We start from the raw sequence: 8,164 nt of genomic DNA on the forward strand, positions 1-8,164 counted from the left end.
CACTTCTATGCCAAGACAGCAGAAAATGGAAGGCTGTCCAGATACAATTTGTGTCCTACTGGGACGAGAAGAAATTACCATCTTCATGTTCAGCTTGTCTGTGCAGGGGTATTTCCTTCTGGCCAACAGACATAGAAAAGAAGTAAACAAAAGAACTGCACTTTCTGTAAAAGCTCCTACTTAAATAGCTTGTTAGAACAAAGGATTTTAGGCAATCTCAGTAGTAAGCAATAAGCTACTGATTGACTGTTAAAAAACCAACAACAAACAAAAACGAAAAAAGCCACAAACAAACAAACAGAACAACAAAAAATAAACAAATTTAAATTGTGGAACTATCTTACTGTATATTAGTAGACCTACCTAAAAAGGCACATATTATCCATTAGGTTTTATTTTCATATAGTGCTACTAGAGGGGTGGGACTAAGAAAAAGGATTTTGCACTGCCTTTTATTAAGTGCTGAATCTGATTAATTGTGTATGCTTTGATCATACTTCAATGCAGGGGTAGTTTTAAATTTTATAAGAAAACATCTCATATTAGACTAATCCAGTCTTGACATTGATTTCAGTGGGCAGCAGAACTTTCCTAAATATTTTCCAGAAAGGTTTCTTTCATCACTAGAAACCTGGACAGCAGACAAATGAAATGGATGAAAAATATGTATTTGGATCAGGGCATGTAAGAAAGGGATCTCAGTGCAGTAACCTGTCACCAAGATACTTGTTTTTGAAGTTTTTTTTTTTAAATAAAATCCTTTGTTGCTGTAAAATGTATTATTCGTGAGAAACTTCAAAGCAAAACATTCTTCCCTCCTAGTTCTGATTATTTGATAAAGAAAGAATTCTTAACATAATCATATGGTTAAACTGATTATGTAAAGTAGCTTTTTAGTAATTAATATTTGAGTGAAAGCCTGATCTAAAGTGAAACCATAATGGATCTTCATTACACTATCAGATTTCATAAAGAGGCTGTTTAGCAAAACCTTTTTCTATATAAACAAAATAATAAAAAACAAGTGTGAAAAATTCATCATTTTAGGACTTTTCTGTTGTGGAATATCAGTCTCTTTGCTGATACTGGGGCAGATCTCTTTATAATTCCAAATCTTTTAGCTTGGAATAGTTTAACATAATCAGTGCATTTTCACTGTGATCATAGGGTTTCATTAATTTTTTTAAAGCTGTTAAAAGAGAGAATAGTACTTTGGCATGGATTCGCAACAAGCTTTGATGAGTTCCAGAAGAGTGACTGTTACACAAATACAAGGAATGAAAAGAACTTGTTATCTTTAACAAGAGCTTGATTGGATGTAATAAGAGTTCCTTGTTAATTTACTGAAGTTAGCAGCTATGTTGGTAATGAATTTATAATCAACAACATTTGATCTTCTGCGGAAGCTTTTGCCCCTTTCTCCCCCCAAAAATGCTTCTGGAGAGAGTCCAGATAATTTCCTTTAATAGGGATTAAAACTTTAAAGGAGTGTTGCTTTATAGTGACTCTTTTTGGCAGTTTATCAGAACACTTATGCAGCTGGTAAATGTAACTACAAAATTCTGTCGAGGGATGACTGTTTTTCCTTAAACAGTCTTTCCTCTCCCCTCCCTGCCATGGGCAGTACATTGTTTACAGCAACACTGACAAAATAAAGAATCACAAAAATGAGTTACGTGAACAGGAAAGCTTTGATTCTATGGGAATAGCTCCAAAAATGTCTTTTGTGTAATGCATGTTAAATGAAGTCATTATCCTAGAACTTTGAAATAGTTCTACCCAAAGAGACATAACTTGTTTTTTTAATGTAATTATGTTGCATTTAGAATTCTGAGAAATTGTCTGTGTTTTTAACGTGAATTAGAGCTGACATTCACATGCGTAATCACACAAAAGCTGTTGAAGTGTTATGCTGCATTTGTAGAGTTTTCCTGTTGACTCATTTTGATTTTACAGTCCTTTTTACAAACTGGTATTGTTGGAATTCACTGTTTTAGTTGGGAGGAGGTTTTATGTCTGTTGTTGTTTTGTTAATTTTTTAAAAGTCTCTCAATCACCTCTGTATTCCCTAAAGTTCCAAACCCTGCCAAGCACTATCCTGGTCTGTGGGGGTGAACACCCATAGCATAGTGACAGATGGACAAGGTAGACAGACGGCCCATATAATCCATCCTATGCTGGTTTTATAAGTCTATAAAAATGCAATAAAGAAAAGGGTCTCATTAGGTAGAGGTAGGGGGCTGATTGATTTGCAGGCCACACTCAGTTTATAGCTGCCTTCTGTGTGAAAGTCCACCTTACAGTGTGAGTTTACTCTGTTTGCCATGGCTTGTTTAGTTAGACGTAATTTACTTCTGGTAATGTTGAACATTATTCATGTTTTTTGTGGTGACATTTACCCCAATTTGGCAGCCAAGTAGGGATTCATTCTCATTTTACTCTGTAGAAATAAAACCCTTAAGCCAGAGAAAAGCTGGGTGTAATGCTCCTACCAAGCAAGTGTTGTCAGAGGAGGCAGGAGCTGTTTAATTGAAAAGGAAACCTAAGACTGTCAAAGGTCTCATTTCAACTTGCATGTATTTTTCTGCACTGCAACAAACACTGCCTCGAAATATTGAAAGAGGCTTAAGGTAAAATACTTTGTACATTATCGGTCTCATTGATTCTCAAAATAATTATTTTTATCTTTCTTGTGGGAGTCTTTCTAGGGGAGATGTGCTTTTCTGTGAAAGAAATAAGAACATGTGGTTGTGAAATTATAACAAAGACAGTGGGACTAAGAGCTGCCTGCATCAGGGAAGCAGCTTTCTTCAGATAAGGCACATCATTCTCCATGTTGCCAAACATTGCTGCAGGTGGATTGAGGGAGAGTTCCTGGCAGGTGGGGAGCAAGAGCCAGTTCTTGGCTCTGCTGCCGACCTTGGGCAGCTACATTATCTCCCTGAGCCTTAGCTTCCCAGTCTACAAAACAGAATCAAGGACCATTGTCATGAAGAGGTTAAAAGTATCTCTGTTTCAGACAAATACAAAATAAGTTTTTATCTTAGGTAAGACCAGGAAAACAGACTGCATTGCCCATTCACAATGTATTTTTTGAGAATCCCACCTAAATAAATTATGACAAATTCCTAATGATAAACTGTTGAGCTGTGGATATTTTTATTCATGTAATCATTTAATATTTCAGTGAATCCAATTAAGCTTTTCCTCAACTATCTCCCATGTCTATGAGTTTTAGCAATTCCTTTTATCAATTTTTAAGTTGTTGCCTCTAAGTTTTGTTGGATATTGCCAATACTTAATAAGCACAGCAGTTCATAAACATTTGTAGTAATTTAAGGAAAGGACCAGTCTTAAATTAAAAATACTGTTTAAGTCCAGTTGGTGGAAGTTATTTTAAAGTGTTCATGATAAGTAGTGTTCCAAAAAATTCAACCTTAAGAGGGATGTCATTTGTATTGTTGAAAATTCTCACCACTTACATTAATGACATTTTAGTTCAATATTTTTTTTTCCTTTTTTACTGGTATCTAAAAGCTTCTCTTTAACGGTAACAGAATAAAATGAGAAAACTGGCATGGTTAAAAATAAATAACTGTGTTCCAGCCAATGATTTGCTCAATTGTATCATCGTGCCAGAAAAGATCTGAATCTGGAGCTCAGTCAGAGAATTCCAGTTACCATTATAAAACTTTCCACAGTGTTGAAAGTCTTTAAAGCACATTGGGAAAAATCTGTCAGGGTATTTAGATCAATCTCTATTCTTCTTCTTCTTAGTAGTAGTAGTAATAGTATTCTCCTCAGTCTCTATTATTGTTGTTGTTGTCTTCTCCCTCCAACTTCCTTTTTATTCAAAGAAACAAACAACTCCCATGTGAGGCAGTTAACCACACAACTCATCCCTACCCTTTGATTCCACGAATTATCCCCACGGAGTTGATTCTTCAAAGTCATTGACTGGGTTTGAGGAGCCAGTTTCTGTTAATTTTAATGGGGATTAGACATCCAGCCCCTGAGGCAGCTTTGAAAAATCTCCACCAGATTCTTTATGGCTCTTCTTGAGGCAACAAAATGTTTACTCAGTTATGTAGCTGCATTTCCCAAACCACGGCTGATATGGAGATGATCTTACTTCCTCAAATTTAAAGAGCCCCGTTTTTTTCTGTTCAGCTAAATTTTTTATTTCATTTCTATTGACTCCTCTATGTGACACAGTTTAAAATGGAAAGGACAGTTTTGGAAAGCAACTAGTAGATCACCCTTTTTGCATGCAAGGAAGATGACACCTTGTTTTTTTGACATGCACCCTGTAACAATGGGTTTATATCCTGTTCTTTTCTGTCCAATACATTGACAACCTTCTTCATAAAACTGGTTTCTTTCCACTCTCCTCTGAACAATTTATGTAAAATGTGCTTCACCTTAAACATGCAGGCTTTCAAAACAAAATTACTGAATGAGACAAAGGGGAGGGAAGAGAAGAACTGGCTGTTCCAACAGAACTAAAGAGCAGCAAACCCAAGTACATTTTCCATTCATTGACACACACACTCAGCAGTGGTCTTGGTTCCCTTTCTCCCATGCATTCCCCACTTTTCCCCATTCATTGCTACCTATCCATGTGAATAGAAACTGGGAAATAATAAGAGCAATCCTCAACTCTTATGTTAGGCCAGCTTCCTTAAAGGTATCTGCTCTGCAAACATTTCCTCTGAAAAAAGTAAGAAGTTTGCCATGTGTATAAACAGAAGTATCTCTAGTTATAGCAACATGGATGGCTGCTAAATTGCGTTTAAATTGTCCTTGTTTAATTTATGTTCTGTGCTGTCTTCCTTGTATATATCCCTTTGTTATGTTTTTGTCAGTTGTGTTTCTTTAAATGTATTATAAATCTGTATTTCCCTCATAAACCAGTCTGGAAAAGGGCATCTGTACTGGAAACTGGTTTTAGTGACTTGACACTTTGGCTCTTTTATGTTGTGAAAGGAGTTTTAATTTTCTTAACATAGGCCAGGCATGGTACATAAACCTCTTCCCCCCCAGGGAGGCTTTTATGTTTGATTCCTTTAGTGGCAAAGCTTTTGAATTTCTCCCCTTGATTGACTGGATTATGATCTTCCCAGTATATATCCTTCATGTTGATGAATTCCTGGTAGGGATCCTCAAAGGAGTTTACAAGCCTCAATGCTAGATGAAACAGGAGAATTAAATTATCCCTGCAAAAGCTGCTACTAGTGAAAATAGGAAGTTGAATATTAGTGCTGCAGATTTATTTATTCATTGGGTGTCTAATTTGAGATACTGGGGAAATACTAATTTTTAGAGAATATCTGTTCTGAGGTTTCTGCCAGCTGACTCTGAACCTGCAAGAACTCAGAACCCAGTTTGTAAATGTAGGTCAAAACCTCTATAAATGTTGTGCTGGCTTATTCTGCTGTTGTGCTTTGTTAATGCTGGGATAGAGTGGATCTAACCATCTTTGATGAAGGTTTTCTACTCATGTAGGGGAAAATTGTGGCAGGAAGCAGCTAATCCAGCAATCCAAAAGAGAACTAAGCAGTGTGTAGCCATCATGGGGACATATTACAGCCCTGAATACCTGTTTTGCTAGAAAGGTGCTCCTTGGTCTATGCATGTGGCAGGCAATGCTTCTGTTACTTCTGCTTCTGCTACTGAATATGTTGCATCAGAAAACGCTGGATTTTGCACTAGGATATGTGTTCAAATGTTTGGGGTATGGTTGAGTTCCTTAGTAACTGGCTTTTGTGGGTAATTGCTGCCCAGCTTCCATTTGGCTGTAAGCACTGCACACAGAAAGGCAGCTCAAGTCATCCTGAACCTCGTTTTGTTCACTGGTGTGGATTTAGCCACACAGCATCAACAAAATTGTCCTATTCAGAGCGTGTTTTAGGTGAAAGGCAGATTACCTGGGAATGGAAAATGGTGTTAGAACTGACCATGATGACAAAATAACACACAGTAACTATGTATCTTATCTATCCATTTACTTGTATATTTGTTCATGGTAAGTGTGGCCAGGAGTACTCTGAGATGCTTTTCCTAGAGCTGAGGCACAAATAACTCAACAACTCTGGAATATACAAGCCAAGAAACAAAACCAAGCAAGATATTTTGACCCTAATATATTTTTCATCATTGGATTTCTGGTCTAATTACAGATTCACAATTTTTTGTATTCAGGAAATAGATTATTTATTTACTCTGTCTAATGGTAAGCCATCCTGATCAAAAGCTGAGTGATTTTTGATACTCAGCTTTACATGGATATATAACTGTTTGAAAATTAGTGCTTTTGTAACTGATTTAAGTTGGATGCTACCAGTAATCCATTAGGGACTTGAGAAAACTCAGGAGATAGGTAGTGGTAAGTCTAGGTGTTGCACCATTAGCTATAAGATCCAAGCTTTGCATAGGAAGGGGCTGAGAAGAATTTCCAGTAAGGAGGCTGGAGGCAGACAGACCTGCTCCTTCCCCTTTCGTGCCTTCACATCCATTCTTTGTTTTTCCTTCATGTAAAATAAATAGAGAGCCAGTGGAATGGGGGAAAGAATTGGAAGTGTAAAAGTGAGAAAACTTGTGGGTTGAGATAGAAATGGTTTAATAAATAACAACAACAATAAATAATTGTTAGGAAAAGGGAGAAGATAACAGAGAGAAAAATAAAACCCAAGAGAGACAACTGATGCAAATGAAAACAATTGCTCCCCACCAACCGACCAATGCCCACCTGGCGTCTGAGTAGCGGCCCCCCTGCCAACCTACTCCCAGTTTTACTGCAGAGCATGATGTCATATGGGGTGGGATATCCCTTTGGTCAGTTGGGGTCAGCTGTCCTGGCTGTGTCCCCTCCCAGCTTCTTGTGCACCCTCAGCCTACTCACTGGTGGGGCAACGTGAGGAAGCAGAAGAGGCCTTGGTGCTGTGTAAGCACTGCTCAGCAACAACTAAAACATCCCTGTGTTATCAGCACTGTTTCCAGCACAAATACAAAACATAGCCCCATGCCAGCTACTATGAAGAAAATTAACTCTATCCTAGCCAAAACCAGCACATCCAGAAAAGGAAATCAAGTGGAGAAAGGCAGGATGAATGTAATATTTTTCACAAACTTCTTTTTTCCTTATCGGAAAACTATAGTTGGGCCTTTTTCACAAATTAATTCAGATAGACTGAAATTAATAAGTAAGAACTGGAACAGCAGGCAGGAGATGCAGAGGTACAAGTCACCTGAAAACAGGCATACATTTAGACATTTATGTGTATAAATTATTTTCTGAACATATAAAATAGAAATACAGAATACAGAAATTAAATACAGTAAAGTGTGAATCCCTCCCAGTGCAGAGCTCTCCCTCCTACATTGGCTTTAACTCTCTCAGCTGTCGTTTGTCATGGTTGCTAGAGCTGGCTGAAAATTGTCCAAATTTTATGAAAACTGTCATGACCTTTTTTCCTGACTTGACAAATAAAAGGATGTTTTTTCAGGGTGGGGAGAAGTGTTATTATCTCTAGTGAAAGCAAGTTTATTTTTTTAAAACTGTCTTAATGGTTGTTGTTTCTATTTTTGTAGATCTGTGTGCATGGAAAATGAAGCCAGAATGCTAACACTGCATACTGCCAGAAATCAGTTCTGATTTTTCTTTCTTGCTATCCTATTATAAAAGTGAAATTATTAGGGTTTTAATTATTGATTGTTGTATTCACATAAGTTTCAAATTTATTTTTAACACTGGACTCCTGTGTGTGGTCTCCAGCAGCAGTGTTTTCAAAGACTGGTGGCAGAAGAGGTTTTGTTTTTGTTTTTTGGTGGGTTTTTTTTGGTACCAGTTTTGAATTTATTGCTATTCACTAGATCAAAGAATGAGAAAAGCAAGGATTTGCTAAGATCTTGGGGTGCAGCTGGTCCCTGGTGGTAACTTTTTGACTTTAACATTGTGGCAGGCTTACATCACATCCATACCTGTTTTCCTGGGGAACCTCTTGCTGATTTCTGCTGCATATTGAGGCAAATCCATGCTACAGAGAATTGGTATTGTTTTTCTCCCAAATCAAAAGTTATTAATTCTATAAATGGTTCCAAATGAAGATCAGAATGTATCTAATAAAGAGCGATATTTTCAGATGTCAGAATTAATAAATGATTG

This window comes from Apus apus, chromosome 12, assembly GCF_020740795.1.
Source record: "Apus apus isolate bApuApu2 chromosome 12, bApuApu2.pri.cur, whole genome shotgun sequence".
NCBI lineage: Eukaryota > Metazoa > Chordata > Aves > Apodiformes > Apodidae > Apus > Apus apus.